At 47.4% G+C, this 15,542-nt stretch overlaps 1 long non-coding RNA gene across 1 annotated transcript in view; it reads right to left on the bottom strand.

Annotated features, from left to right (window-relative positions):
* The window catches only part of LOC137537633 (uncharacterized), a 364,959-nt gene that overhangs the window by 186,677 nt on the left and 162,740 nt on the right, over positions 1–15,542 (bottom strand). The gene's annotated exons all lie outside the window — the stretch shown is intronic.

Raw genomic sequence — 15,542 nt, 5'->3', positions numbered from 1 at the left:
GTAGTCTTATACGCAGAAATATACAGTATTTATCAATTTTCTTAACATACTAATTAATTTATTAACCATATTAACTCCTTTATTTATCTATTTATCTAATTCATTTATTTATCTATTTATTTATTCTATTTATTTATTTAATTTATTTATTTATTTATCTATTTATTTATCCATTATCCACAAATTCCCAGTTACTCACAAGAACAGTATTGGAAGTTGGGGGTGGTTCTCATATCAGGTCCATAATAGTATTTTTGCTGATCAGCAAAATTAGAGTTTTGGTTATATATTGGCAACTTAGTAAATTGTTGGTAGCACTAACGACCTGTCTACACTGCTACAAACTGTATGTGGAGGATTTCTAAATTATTATTGCATCAGTGTCTGCTGGACCTCGCTCAGTTGGCTAAGAAAAGTGGTTACAACATATTTTGTGCTTAGAGCTTTATTCAATCATCATCAACAATGAATGAGATTTCTAAATCCAGCTCTGCAAGCTTTGTTGCATTTTTCACAATAGAGTTGATAACCAAAATCTCATGAATAGTTTCACCTAATCTGTTAGCCGCGTTATCTGTAATAAACCTTTTATGCTGGGAACACACGATGCAATTTCCCATCCGATCGACGGGTGATCGGACAAGAAGTTGTATCGTGTGTACATGTCCGAACTGCTCCCGATCGATAAAGGGATCAATTTTCCAATGATAACTTCACAAAATCGTCCCTTTCTCGATCAAAAACGTATCGGACATGCCAGAAATAATCACTCGATTCCCGTGGATAGGGCAGGAAATTGCATCATGTGTTCCCAGCATTAGGCTTGGCGCTCACTTGCATTTGCAAAATCTCTGAAAATGCTGAAAGTGATTTTGCAACTTAAAGAGAACCTGAGGTGGATCTTCGGGGGCAGAGAGGTCACAGAGGCATGTCCTTTGCCTAATGACATGGCTTTGTGTCCCCCAACCACTGCTCTCTGACAAACCCCCCCCCCCCCCCCCCCGCCACACTATAGCCCCTCGCATTTAGTGACAAGATTTGTCACTAACTCTGAGGTAAACAGGGCGGGAGAGGAATTTCCTGTGTCAAACGCCCGCCAGCTGCGTTCCTGCGGGGTTTCCTGAGCTGCCATTCCTGGCCCCACCTCCTGCCGCTCCACCGTCTCCCTGCACGCTATGAGAGACGCACAGTCCCTCAGTGCAGCGTCCTGACCCCGAGGTCACGAAAGTGAAAGTGACGGGAGCGACGGGGAGCGGCGTTTTTTGTGGCTACCTGATCCACTAAGCCCTGCGGGTAGCCTACTTTTTTTTATTTTTTATTTTTATTTTTTGAGCCCACCTCGGGCTCTCTTTAAAAACAAGTGATTCCAAAGCAGTTTTGGAACATCACTTTCCTGTATTGAATCGCTTCAAAAAAGCTGCTGGTTATGTGTTTGCGATTTTGGCAAATTGCAATCGCTCTAGGAGCTTCACTCCATTGACTTCAATTAGCCTAGGGCTTTTGGAACTGCCTGTGATTTCTGGCGCTTCCAAAGTGTGGCTAAAATTGCTCTAGTGGGCTATAGCCCTTAACTCATTTAGGACCGCGTCGCTTTGGCCCCATAAAGGAATTATCAGGCAAAAAATGAGTTTCACTTATCTGGAGCTTCCACCAGCCCCATGAAGCCATCCTGTGCCCTCGTAGTCACTCACTGCTGCTCCAGTCCCCCGCTGCCAGCTAGTTTATTTTTTGCCAGGCCACATTGATTGAAACAGTAATAATGACCTAGATCTAGTCATTACTCGTGCAGACAGAAATAGTGGATAGAGCACAAACTTAACTAGAGTAAATGAATACAACACATACATTTTGTAAAGGATTGTGGAATGGCCGCTGCGTGCTCTGCCGTTTCCGCGTCCAGTCCGGCGGTTTACGCGCGGCGACATGTGTCTGACCTGGTGCAGCCTTCCTGTGCACATAGGCTGAGAAATACACGCGCGCGGCGAGACAGAAGCTTTATGGGAAGCAGAGAGGGATCAGCTGACTTCCTTGGTCAGCTGATCCAAGTTTGTATGCGGATTGGCTGGAAGGGACTGGGCGGCGCTGGCCAGCGCTGCACTATATAACCACTCGTCCCTCAGTCTCACATCGTCTGTCGTTGCAAATGCTTATGTGTTAGCACACAGATCTCAGTCAGATCCAACAGTGTGTTTGAACCAGGAAGGACCTGGGATCCACACTGAGCTAGAATACTTTCTCATGCTTATGCTATGTTATGCTATAGACTAGTTCCAGGGGGTTGTGACTACGGACCTCACACCCAAGCTTAGGAAACTGTGTCGATGCAATGTTATGCTATAGACTAGTTCCAGGGTGTTGTGACTACGGACCTCACACCCAAGCTTAGGAAACTGTATCAATGCTATGTTATGCTATAGACTAGTTCCAGGGTGTTGTGACTACGGACCTCACGCCCAAGACTAGAATACTGTGTTAGTTCTATGTTATGCTTTAGACCAGTTCTAGGGTGTTGTGACTACGGACCTCTCGCCCAAGACTAGGATACTGTGTCAGTTCTATGTTATGCTTTAGACCAGTTCCAGGGTGTTGTGACTACGGACCTCACACCCAAGACTAGGATACTGTGTCAGTTCTATGTTATGCTTTAGAGCAGTTCCAGGGTGTTGTGACTATGGACCTCACACCCAAGACTAGGATACAGTGTCATTTCTATGTTATACCTTAGCCCGGTTCCAGGGCATAGACAATAGGCCCTCACACCTAGTTAGGGCAAGCCTGTTTATATTAGCAGCAGGGCTTCCTGCAACCAAGCCTAGGCCCCTCTCCTAGGGAGCCTTTGGCCTAGGGATTCACCCACAGTCTGAGGTGAAATCCCTTCTTCTTCATACCTCCAGTTCCTCTGGCGGTTCTCTCTCAAAGTGCTACTGTTACACTGTACACTCATATCTCAGGTGTCCAGAGGTTAGACATACCTGGATTATTAGTGATTCTGCAGATCATTCATAATCTGGTGTATATCTGCATTACTGGTGAATCTGCAGATCACTAATAATCAGATTCTCTCTGCGTGTTGACACCAATCGTTACAGAACGGCAGACCAAAACAATATGGACACACTTGACAGTCGTCTGCTTGCACTCACCACCTCGGTGGAGAATTGCATCAGCGTGCTGGATATTCATCAGACCCAGATCAATGCCTTGTCTGGGTCTACACAAGCCCTTCAGACGACTGTTAATGCAGTGCGATCCCCTCTTGTTACAGACTTACGCATGCCTGTGCCCGAGAAATTTTCTGGTCATAGATCTGACTTTCGAAACTTTAAAAATCGAGTGTTATCTTACTTTGAGTTGAGACCTAATACTTCAGGTACTGCCGCACAGTGAATTATCTTTATTAAAACACTGTTGACTGGGGATTCCCAGACCTGGGCATATGGCCTTCAACCAGGGGATGGGGCCCTGACTTCTGTTGCTATAATTTACGATGATCCAGACTTTTCCTCGACCGCTGAGCGGAAGCTTAAGATGTTGCAGCAAGGCAAAGATTCGGTAGAGACTTATGCAGCTGAGTTCAGGAAGTGGGCGGTATCAGCTAGATGGGGCTCATTTGCATTGTTGGATTGTTTCTTGTCAGGATTATCAGATGCAGTGTCTAATCTGATGTTGGGATATCCTGAGCCAAAAACTATTGATGAAGCCATTTCTCTAGCGATCAGAGTGGACCGTTGCCTACGGTATCAGAGACAAAGTCGGGGCAGGAGTAGTGTGAGATGTGTTTCCTATGCTTCCTCGCCACCTACGTTACCTCCCCCTGAACCCATGCAGATTGGACGTTCAAAATTGTCCCGGGTCGAGCAGACTCGTAGAAAAACTGAACAACTCTGCTTGTACTGTGCAGAGGAGGGTCATAAAGCACAGAACTGTCCCAAAAAGTCGGGAAATGCTGTCGCCTAGGAGTGGTCAGCGATAACACCCTAGGCGCACAGAGTTTACCTCTCAAAGACGATCGACTCCTCCTCCCATGCACCATTTCATGGGAGGACCAGACAGTTTCTACTGAGGCCTTTGTCGACTCTGACTCGGCCGCCAATTTTCTTGACTTTGATTTTGTTAAAAAACTGGGAATTCCTATGGTCCCATTGAATCATAAGGGCCGGGCCGAGGCAGAGGCTGGAGAGGCTCCAGCCTCAGGGCGCAGTGTAGGAGGGGGCGCACAATTCATTCAGTTGTCATTCCCAATTGTGTTTGAAGCAGAAAGAAATAGGAAAAGGGGATACATGGCAGTGACTGCAAGTCAGATAATTAGAGATTAAGGTATTAGGGAGGTTGGGGGCCCTGGGGCGCCTCTTAGTCTAGTAGCAATCAGTGTGTGACGGCTGGGGGGGAGGGATGGAGGGGCGCACTTTGGTGTCTCAGCCTTGGGTGCTTAAGGACCTTGTCCCAGCTCTGGCGGTGGATGACTCTCCTCTGCAGAGTAAATACCCTCTGTCTCAGACTCCGGAGTTGGGGGTCACCATAGGGGTTTTACATAGAGAGAGTCTGCAGTTTTTTGTGTTACGAATGGCAACTTCCACTGTCATCCTTGGTCTGCCATGGTTGCGACTTCACGCCCCTCAGATTGATTGGGCCTCTGGTCAGCTAACGAGCTGGTCTACCCGCTGTTATCATCATTGTTTGGCGAAGGTAACCATGGGTAACACCAGAATTCAGGTGGAAGGATTGCCAGAGCAGTATAAAGATTTTGCTGATGTCTTTTGTCCGAAGTCAGCAGACAGACTACCCCCTCACCGTCCCTTTGATTGTCCGATTGAATTAAGGTCTGGTTGTATGCCTCCTAGGGGTCACCTTTATAACCTGTCCGGGCCAGAGAAGTTGGCAATGCAGGAGTACATCAAAGAAAATTTAGCTAAGGGTTTTATCCGCCCCTCCCGGTCACCTGCGGGCGCTGGGTTCTTTTTTGTTAAAAAAAAAGATGGAGGCCTCCGTCCCTGCATAGACTATCGGGGTCTAAATAAGATCACTGTGAAAAATCGTTACCCGCTACCCCTGATTGACGATTTATTCTCCCAGATCACCAATGCTAAAATTTTCTCGAAATTGGACTTAAGGGGTGCATACAACCTGGTGCGTATCAGGGACGGTGGCGAGTGGAAGACGGCCTTTAATACACCCGATGGGCATTACGAGTACTTAGTGATTCCCTTCGGGTTGTGCATCGCCCCGGCCGTCTTCCAGGAGTTGATTAACGAGGTTTTCAGACCAATTTTGGGTAAATTTGCATTAGTATATCTTGATGATATACTAGTCTTTTCAGCCACTCTTGCCGAACATCGGAGACATGTCAAGTATGTGCTGGAAAGACTAAGACAGAATCAATTATATGCCAAACTGGAAAAGTGCATTTTTGAGGTGACCTCTGTTACGTTTCTGGGGTATGTAATATCTACCTCGGGCCTCTCTATGGACCCTGGGAAAGTCTCTGCGGTATTGGACTGGCCACAGCCTGTAGGTCTGAAGGGCCTCCAGAGATTTCTGGGTTTTGCAAATTACTACAGGAGATTTATTAAAGGGTACTCTACGGTGGTTGCACCCCTTACCAGTCTTACTAGGAAAGGGGCTGATACTCACCACTGGTCCGAGGAAGCTCTTACGGCTTTTGATACCCTAAAGAAACTGTTCTGTTCTGCCCCTATTCTGAGACACGTCGATGTCACCTTCCCGTTCATAGTAGAGGTTAATGCCTCTGAAGTGGGGGTGGGGGCTGTGCTGTCTCAGCGTTCTGGTTTGCAGAGTAAGCTTCATCCTTGCGCCTACTTCTCCCGTACGTTTTCCCCAGCGGAGAAAAACTACGATATAGGCAACCGAGAACTCCTGGCCATCAAGTTAGCCTTTAAGGAATGGCGACATTGGTTAGAGGGAGCAGAACATGTTATTACGGTTTACACAGATCATAAAAACTTAGGGTACATAGAGAACGCTAAGAGACTCAGTCCCCGACAGGCCCGGTGGTCACTATTCTTTTCCAGATTCACTTTTGTAATTACGTATACTCCTGGTAGTAAAAACGTTAAGGCTGATGCCTTGTCCAGGTGTTTTGAGCCCGAGACGGCACAGCCCTTGGCACCCGAGACTATTCTGCCTCGGAAGGTGGTTTTGGCAGCCACAGAGACCTGGAGGGATTGGACTGCCACCCTGGCCCCATATCAGCAGGATGTCCCAGAAGGAAAGCCCGAGGGTGTGTTGTTTGTGCCCCTGCCTTTCCACTTACAGCTCTTACAGCTGTTTCACTCCCATAAGAATGCTGGTCATCCAGGGGCCACCAGGACACAGGATCTCCTTTCCAGGTGTGCGTGGTGGCCATCGTTGGCCACAGACTGTAAGGAGTTTGTGAGAGAGTGTGCTGTGTGTGCTAGGAGCAAACCTTCCCGACAGGCTCCGGTGGGAACTTTGCAGCCCTTTCTGGTTCCAAATGAACCGTGGACTCATCTGTCCATGGATTTCGTGGGTGAACTCCCCAGATCTGAAGACATGACTGTCATCTGTGTGGTGGTAGACAGATTCAGCAAGATGGCCCATTTTGTCCCTCTGAAATGACTCCCCTCCGCCCAAGAGCTGGCTAACCTCTTCATCCAGCACATTTTCCGGCTGCATGGCATTCCGGAGAATGTGGTGTCAGACAGGGGAGTCCAATTAGTTTCTAAGTTCTGGAGGGCATTTTGTCATTCTATGGGCATGGATCTTTCATTTTCATCAGGCTACCACTCACAGACGAATGGCCAGACTGAGAGGGTCAACCAATCCATGGAACAGTTTCTCAGATGCTACGTGGCTGATGCACAAACCGACTGGGTAAAATTTTTACCTTTCGCGGAGTTTGCGCACAATAACCTGAAAAGTTCTTCCTCTGGGTTTTCCCCTTTTCAGGTAGTGTCAGGGAGGTCCCCTAAGTTTGCTCCTTTACCAGTGGCATCTACTCCTTTCCCAGCATTGGAGGATTGGCGGCTGGCGTTGAAACAAATTTGGGCTCTGGTGAAAACAAATTTGGGGAAGGCTTTCAAATCCCAGAAAAAGCAGGCCGACAAGAGACGCGCTGCTGAATGGGACTTTTCACCAGGAGATTTGGTCTGGGTGTCTATGCGACATCTGGCATTGAAGCAAATGTCACCCAAGTTGGGGCCCAGATTTATTGGGCCGTTTCCAGTCACCAAGAGAATTAATGCTGTCACCTATGTCATTGATCTTCCTACCAGTATGCGTGGTGTAAGATCATTCCACGTGTCATTGCTCAAGCCGGCAGTGCAGGTGGATTCCACTCCCCCCCCCCCCTGTATTGGTTGATGACCAACCCGAGTATGAGGTTGAAAAGATTCCGGACTCCCGGCTGGTGCAAAATTCTGTGCAATATTTGGTACACTGGAAAGGTTATGGTGTGGAGGATAGAACTTGGGTACCAGAGTGCCACATGCACTCAGATGAATTGAGGAGAGAGTTACATGACTTACATCCTGGGAAGTCTGGTGGGGAGTGTCCGGAGTCCACTCTTTGGGGGGGGGGGGGTACTGTAAAGGATTGCGGAATGGCCGCCGCGTGCTCTGACGGCTGGCGGCCGTTTCCGCGTGCAGTCCGGCGGTATGTGTCTGACCTGGTGCAGCCTTCCTGTGCACATAGGCTGAGGAATACACGCGTGTGGCGAGAAAGAAGCTTTATGGGAAGCAGAGAGGGATCAGCTGACTTCCTTGGTCAGCTGATCCAAGTTTGTATGCGGATTGGCTGGAAGGGACTGGGCGACGCTGGCCAGCGCTGCACTATATAACCACTCGTCCCACAGTCTCACATCGTCTGCCGTTGCAAATGCTTATGTGTTAGCACACAGACCTCAGTCAGATCCAACAGTGTGTTTGAACCAGGAAGGACCTGGGAATCCACACTGAGCTAGAATACTTTCTCATGCTTATGCTATGTTATGCTATAGACTAGTTCCAGGGTGTTGTGACTACAGACCTCACACCCAAGCTTAGAAAACTGTGTCGATGCGATGTTATGCTATAGACTAGTTCCAGGGTGTTGTGACTACGGACCTCACACCCAAGCTTAGGAAACTGTATCAATGCTATGTTATGCTATAGACTAGTTCCGGGGTGTTGTGACTACGGACCTCACACCCAAGACCAGAGCCGGATTAAGGCTGAATGGGGCCCTAAGCAAAGTAACTGATTTGGGCCCCCCCCCCCCCATCATGTCATAATAGAATCAGAAGATGCAGCTGCACAGCAACATGCCGCACACACCGGGGCAGCCGAGCTACTGGTTGCTATGGGCAACAGCCTGCTTTCCTCTGTGGGTGCACAATGCAGGGAGTAGCAGCGGCAAAATGCAGAGTGAGAGATGAATGGCTGGGACATTTGCACTCAGGGGTTGGGGCACCCATGTGAAGAGGCGCCAGATATCACAGCCAGCAGCAGCACTTTCCCCCTGCATCTCCAGCCTGGCAATAGCAAAAAGCTCTGGACACCGTCAAACCGGAAGCCGTTCCCCAGACAGAATTACATAACCACCCCCACCACCGAACAACCGATTTCCTCCCAAACTAGACAGCCACCATGCAGCCTCCATCCCAGTGAATACGATAGTCCAGCAGAGAAGGCAGCCGTAGTGGGGGAGAATGACAGCACCAGATGACTCACATTCACCTATTGCGATCCAAGCAATAGAGGTCCCGTCATCCGGAGCCCATCTGTCTCCTCTAGAGTGCTGCCGCTCTGTTACTACTGCTATTACTACTTCCTACTTCCTGTCTGATGTGAGAATCAGGAAGTTCAGAGCGAGCGGCTGCACTGTAGAAGAGACAGATGGGTTTCAGATGACAGGATCTCTATCGTTTGGATCATGGATAGGTGAGTGAGCCTTTGCCATCTGCTGCTATCATTCTTGCTGCAGCTGTGGTTCTCTGTGGGAAGGGAGGGAGGGGTGGGCAGCGGCAGAGCGCACAGTAGCAGGAGGGGGACCTAGGAGGAGAGCCTGGCTCTGAAGACAATCAGCAGCGCACGGCATCATTTGACAAGACAAGACAAGACAAATAACATTTATATTGCGCTTTTCTCCTGGCGGGCTCAAAGCGCCAGAGCTGCAGCCACTAGGACGTGCCCTATACGCAGTAGCAGTGTTAGAGAGACTTTCCTAAGGTCTCCTACTGAATAGGTGCTGGCTTACTGAACAGGCAGAGCCAAGATTCAAACCCTGGTCTTCTGTGTCAGAGGCAGAGCCCTTAAAGGGACTCCAAGCAGTGCCTGTGGGTATGCCTTTAAGCATACCCACAACTAATTAATTACATCCTCCCACCTACCAGCATGAGGTTTGTAATTATATCCCCCTGGGTTGCTTATATTTTATTGCATTCTGCTGAATGGAGCTGCCGACTTTAGAGAAAAGTCGTCCTGTGTAATACAATGTAACTATGGAAAGATGCATATCATTTTGAAGCTCTCTTTCTCCTCTTTCCAATGATAGATAAACTGCCACCCTACGCCTTTTAGTTTTCGCTATTTTCGCGATCGAAATTGTCGTGGCCGCGATGTCGATCGCGAAAGTATCGAAAACTAAAAGGCATAAGGCGGCGGTTTATATATCATTGGAAAGAGGAGAAAGAGAGCTTTAAAATGATATGCATCTTTCCATAGTTACTGCACTGCTCAGAGTCCCTTTAACCACCTTAGCGGTATGGACGAGCTCAGCTCGTCCATCACCGCCGGTGGCTGCCGCTCAGGCCCTGCTGGGCCGATTTGCTCGCTGTAAAAAGCAGCACACGCAGCCGGCACTTTGCCAGCCGCGTGTGCTGCCTGATCGCCGCCGCAGCGCGGCGATCAGCCGCGTGCAGCGGCGAAAGAGGGTCCCCCCAGCCGCCCGAGCCCTGCGCAGCCGGAACAAACAGTTCCGGCCAGCGCTGAGGGCTGGATCGGAGGCGGCTGACGTCAGGACGTCGGCTGACGTCCATGACGTCACTCCGCTCGTCGCCATGGCGACGAGCAAAACGAAACAAGGAAGGCCGCTCATTACGGCCTTCCTTGTTACTGCGGATCGCCGGAGGCGATCAGAAATATGGGTTAGGAGCGCCCTCTAGTGGGCTTTCATGCAGCCAACTTTCAGTTGGCTGCATGAAATCGTTTTTTTTTTTATTAAAAAAAAAACCTCCGGCAGCTGCCCTGGCGATCTTAATAGAACGCCAGGGTGGTTAACTATTATACCATCCAGCCACCGCTGACAGGATGGCGAGGGCTGCTTTATGTGCTGATGGGGCCCCTTTGACTCTGAATGGGGCCCCAAGCGGCTGCTTTTGTTGCCTGGTCGGTAATCCGGCCCTGCCCAAGACTAGAATACTGTGTCAGTTCTATGTTATGCTTTAGACCAGTTCCAGGGTGTTGTGACTACGGACCTTACACTCAAGACTAGGATACTGTGTCAGTTCTATGTTATGCTTTAGACCAGTTCCAGGGCGTTGTGACTACGGACCTCACACCCAGGACTAGGATACTGTGTCATTTCTATGTTATACCTTAGCCTGGTTCCAGGGCATAGACAATAGGCCCTCACACCTAGTTAGGGCAAGCTTGTTTACATTTGCAGCACAGCTTCCTGCAACCAAGCCTAGGCCCCTCTCCTAGGGAGCCTTTGGCCTAGGGATTCACCCCCAAGTCTGAGGTGAAATCCCTTCTTCTTCATACCTCCAGTTCCTCTGGCGGTTCTCTCTCAAAGTGCTACTGTTACACTGTACACTCATATCTCAGGTGTCCAGAGGTTAGACATACCTGGATTATTAGTGATTCTGCAGATCATTCATAATCTGGTGTATATCTGCATTACTGGTGAATCTGCAGATCACCAAAAATCAGATTCTCTCTGCGTGTTGACACCAATCGTTACACATTTCCTGTTTCCTCCATGGCAGCATAACAGATTGGTTACTCCTCTCCTTAACCATCATAGGATTATTTCCCTACAAATAATGATACTGATATGTACCCAGGGGTGTTTCTAGCCTTTTTGTCACTCCAGGCAAGCAGTCCTGTGCCAAGCCCCCCCCCCCCCCAAAAAAAAAAAACACATACACACACACACACACACAAGAATATAAACCATGTGTCATATAGGGTGGGTGAATAATACAGGTCGTCCCTGAGATGCACCACTCGCCCTAGTGCCCAGCATCTCCTACCGCATGTAGTGTGATTACATGCTACATGAGGAGAGTGAGGTGCCAGCACTAAAGGGAGCAAAAAACAGACAGGATGGTCACACAGGAATAGCACTGGACTCCAGAGGGGAGGTTAGACCACAGCTTCTGCTGCGTTATACTCTGCCTTTACACAAACAGAGTTGCTTCATCCACAAGGCACCTAAGGTAGGTGCCTAGGGCCTGGAGAGAGTGTAGGGGTCAGGTTTATGCTAGCAATAACAAATTTTGCCAAAACTGCTAGGTGGCCATCGTGGGTGGGCCCAAAATCGTTGTTTGCCTAGGGCACCATTTCACCTTAATCCCTCTCTGAACACTCGGGGGGGGGGGGGGCAGAGGGAGACTGGAGGTGGCACAATAAGACAGAAGGAGGCACAGAGGGGGACAGAAGTAGGCACAAACATGGATGGGGGTGTGGCTTCATTTGGGTGGCATTGCTTAGCTTGGGGCGGTGTTAAGTTTGGGGGTGGGGCTTAATAAGGGGCATGGCACCCCCCAGGATCAAAGGCACTCCAGGCAGTGGCCTGGATTGCCTATGCCTAAAAACGCCCCTGTCTATACCTATCCATATAGCCTATATATTTTTTTCTGTCCTCCGTCATGACACACTTTTTTATTCAACATCAGGTATTGAATCCTGGCTAGGTATCTATTCAGTAAGGAGTTCAAGGCAAGACTCCCTAACACTGCAGGGTGGCCTCCCAGTGGCTGCAGCTCTTGAGCACTTTGAGAAAAGCACTATACAAATGTTTGGATTATTATTATTATTATTTTCTTCTTATGCAGTACATCTCTTTTATCCTATTCTCTTTCTACCTACCTCTCCATTCAGGTTTACCCCTTTTACTGGGTGAAGTCTCTAGAGTGAGCCTCTAAATTGCTCCCCATCAGAGAGTTTATCCTGCATTATCCTGCATTTGCACGTCTTTATGAACTTCATAAACTTTCATAACGGCATTTGCATGCCTTTATGAACTTTTATACTACAATTAGATGGCTCAAAGAGTATACAGATGCTCTTTACCTTTCAATATTTTATGTATTTTTTACTTATATAGCACCATCATCTTCTGTAGTGCTGGACATTGTACTAAACAAATAGTGGGGCATAGTTTGAACTGGATCCTCTAAGTAATTGGCAGCCAATGGAGGGATTGACAGAGAGGGGCAGTATCAGAGGAGTGGACCAAGAGGTGGGTGAGATAAGCAGCAGATTTCAGTAGGTACCAGAGATGCGACAGTCTGTTTTTTGGTAGGTCGCAGAGAAGAGTGTTACAGTTACAGTTACAGAGTGTTACAGTTGTCAAGGAAATGATACATAGCAAAGAAATGAACAGCGCTACTTAAAAACAGATGAGTGCTTACCTGCAAAAAAGTGCAGACCCCACTCATGGGATACAAATACACAATGAGCATACACATTACCTGTCTACCACTTGGAGGATGTTAGTTTCCACTAACAGCTTGATCCCGCTGTGCACTGATCCCACTTTTTTTGCGCAAGACGGAAATGATGGGAGCATGTGCAAGCATTTTAGTAGCCTCCTGTAAAAGGAAGGGACAAATTCTATAGATAATTTTGAGATGAAAGTAGCAAAAAGTTGTTAGTGTGTTTGTATGTTTTTTAAATGAGCTTTTATGAGCTTGCAGCTTTTTTGGCTCCTGGTGTCTATTGGCATAATGTGGACCTGCTGAGAGTGAGACACACTTCAGGCACTTCATTATCTCCCTGCCATCTAGGGCAGTGTTTCTCAACATTAAACATGTACCCCTTTACTAATAACTGCATAGGCCAAATTCCCCTTACTACAGGTAACATCAATTCAAGTTCCCCTAAATGCATATTTATCCTATGTAATAAGTTCTCTATAATTGTGTATAAATTATTTTCTAAAATTTTATTATGCTTTAAATTTATTGTAAATACTTGTTCAGGTTTGTTTTTATAAGATTTGTAAGTTCTTTTTATCTCAACACTTTTTATAAAGGATTGACTGGGACAAATTCAAGTACCCCCCGGGCCCTCTTAAAGTGCATCCTCGGGTATGCATACCACGTGTTGAGAACCTAGGGTTTAGGGTATGTGGGCGCTGCCCTGCCTTTTCCCCTTTGCATCAAAACACAGCCTGGAGGCCTGGTTACAGTCACAGAGACTTCAGAATAGCAGAATTTCTCTTTCCTACATTCCCTTAAAGGACAACTGCAGGGAGGCTGCCATGTTTTTTTTTCCTTTTGTGCAATACCAGTTGCCTGGCTGTCCTGCTGATCCTTCGCCTCTAATACTTTTAGCCATAGCCTCTGAACAAGCAAGCAGCAGGTCATTTTTTTCTGACATTAATGTTGGAAATGAAAAGAATAGCTGCATGCTTGTTTCTGGTGTTATTCAGACAATATTGCATCCACATACATCAGCAGGGCTGCCAGACAACTGGTATTGCACAAAAGGAAATAAAAACATGGGAGCCTCCCTACAGTTGTCCTTTAAAGAAAACATGTTCTGAAAAAAGTTCCCCTGGGGGGTACTCACCTCAGTAGGGGGAAGCCTCTGGACCCTATCGAGGCTTCCCCCGTCCTCCTGTGTCCCACGGCGGTCTCGCTTCAGCCCCTGGAACGCACAGGCGACAAATCTGACAGCCTGTGCTATATTTACTTTTTCGGGCTCCAGCGGGGGCGCTGTTGCGGCTCTTCTGATGGAGATAGGCGAAAATAGCCGATCTCCGTCAGGTCCGCTCTACTGCGCAGGCGCAGAGGCTTCCCCCACCCGAGGTGAATACCCCCCAGGGGAGTTTTTTTCATTACAGGTTTTCTTTAAGACAGTGGGTTGGAGGCCAATACATAAGCATCTTTAGGAAAGGAGAGGGAAGAAGACAGGCGGCACCTTCATACTGTCCTTTACTGCTGACCCATACACGCGTGCAACTTTCTCGGGGTTCCCATTGCATGGGCCCCGTATGTACTGTAAGATTTGTTTTTATGCTATTTTTAAGCTGTTTTTACTATGAAAACTCTATATTAAAAGGTTTACACTTAGAGTTGCCGTTTGTTTGTTTTTAATGATGTTTACTGATATCCATTCGTGAGATGAATCATTGCCGAATTGGTGGATCCTGGACAGACTGTTGCTTCCTGATGTCCTACCAAAGCGTTGATACAACCTTATAATGTGGGTTGTCACCAGCTGGTAAGCCTCTTTCCTTTTTTTTGAGTATCCATGATTGCAGAGCTGTGCCGTGACCCCAATATTTATTGTGGTGGAGATTTACCTGCTCTTATTCTTTGTTGAAGACTCGTCTTTTGTTTTTGGACTCTACGCTAATCATATATAACATACATAAGCATCATGTAAAGAGAAGGACCGAGAGCCAAAGATAGTGTAGTAGGTTGTGGCAGTGGGTTATATGAATAAGAGTACAACAATATACTCACAAACCAGGGTTACCTCCAGGCAACCACTGTATAGGCGGGTGAGGAGATTATCCTGTCCCCACTCAGGAATAAGAAGTCGCTCTCTGTAGACAGGAGAAAGATGGGGTATCCCCCTCCACCAAGGGTGGATATTAGATATAGTGTGAACGGAAACAGAGGCGCCAAAAAGAGTAAAAACAAAACTTAAAACGTTTAAAATATGCTTAGGAGGCAGTGGTGGACTTACCTCCTGCAAGCAGACACAACAAGCTGTGCATTCAGTACAAAATCAATTTATTGGTACACTCCGGGGGTCGCAACGCGTTTCGCAGGTACAACCTGCTTCATCAGGCAATGGTAAAAGGAGTACACGACTGGGGACAAGAGGCATAATTGGTGCATATTCTTGGACATTGTGCAAGCATAATAACACATATTTTGATATAGTTATGAAGGCTTTTTTGAAGACCATAATAATTGCAATCAATAGTGAAAATGGCGTGCAGGAGATGTATTTCCCTTTATTTAATATTGTTGTTGTGGGGAGGTGGAGTGGGAGTGTAAATGTGACCATGTGCATACCAGAGGGGAGCGCAGGGAGGGGGAGGAATAGGAATTAAATGGGATTTAAAAGAGGGGAGGACCCAACAGGAAGAGGGGTGTGAAGGAACAGGGAGGGAGAAAAAAGAGGGGGGGGAATTAGTGCTGAAATACAAATAGGCATGGGATGAGTAATAGTGTGTGCGTGCAATGATGCACATGAAATAAAATCATTTTTTGGGGTGTATGGGAGAGAAGGGATGAGACTAGGTGTGTGTCCCTGGATAGGGGCAATGTGGAGATATTTTACCATTGGTATATACATAGCAATAGTCTGGGGAGAGTTTAAACAAGTTTCACTTACCAG

This window comes from Hyperolius riggenbachi, chromosome 11 (genome assembly GCF_040937935.1).
Source record: "Hyperolius riggenbachi isolate aHypRig1 chromosome 11, aHypRig1.pri, whole genome shotgun sequence".
Lineage (NCBI taxonomy): Eukaryota > Metazoa > Chordata > Amphibia > Anura > Hyperoliidae > Hyperolius > Hyperolius riggenbachi.
This window is presented reverse-complemented; position numbering and strand designations above follow the sequence as displayed.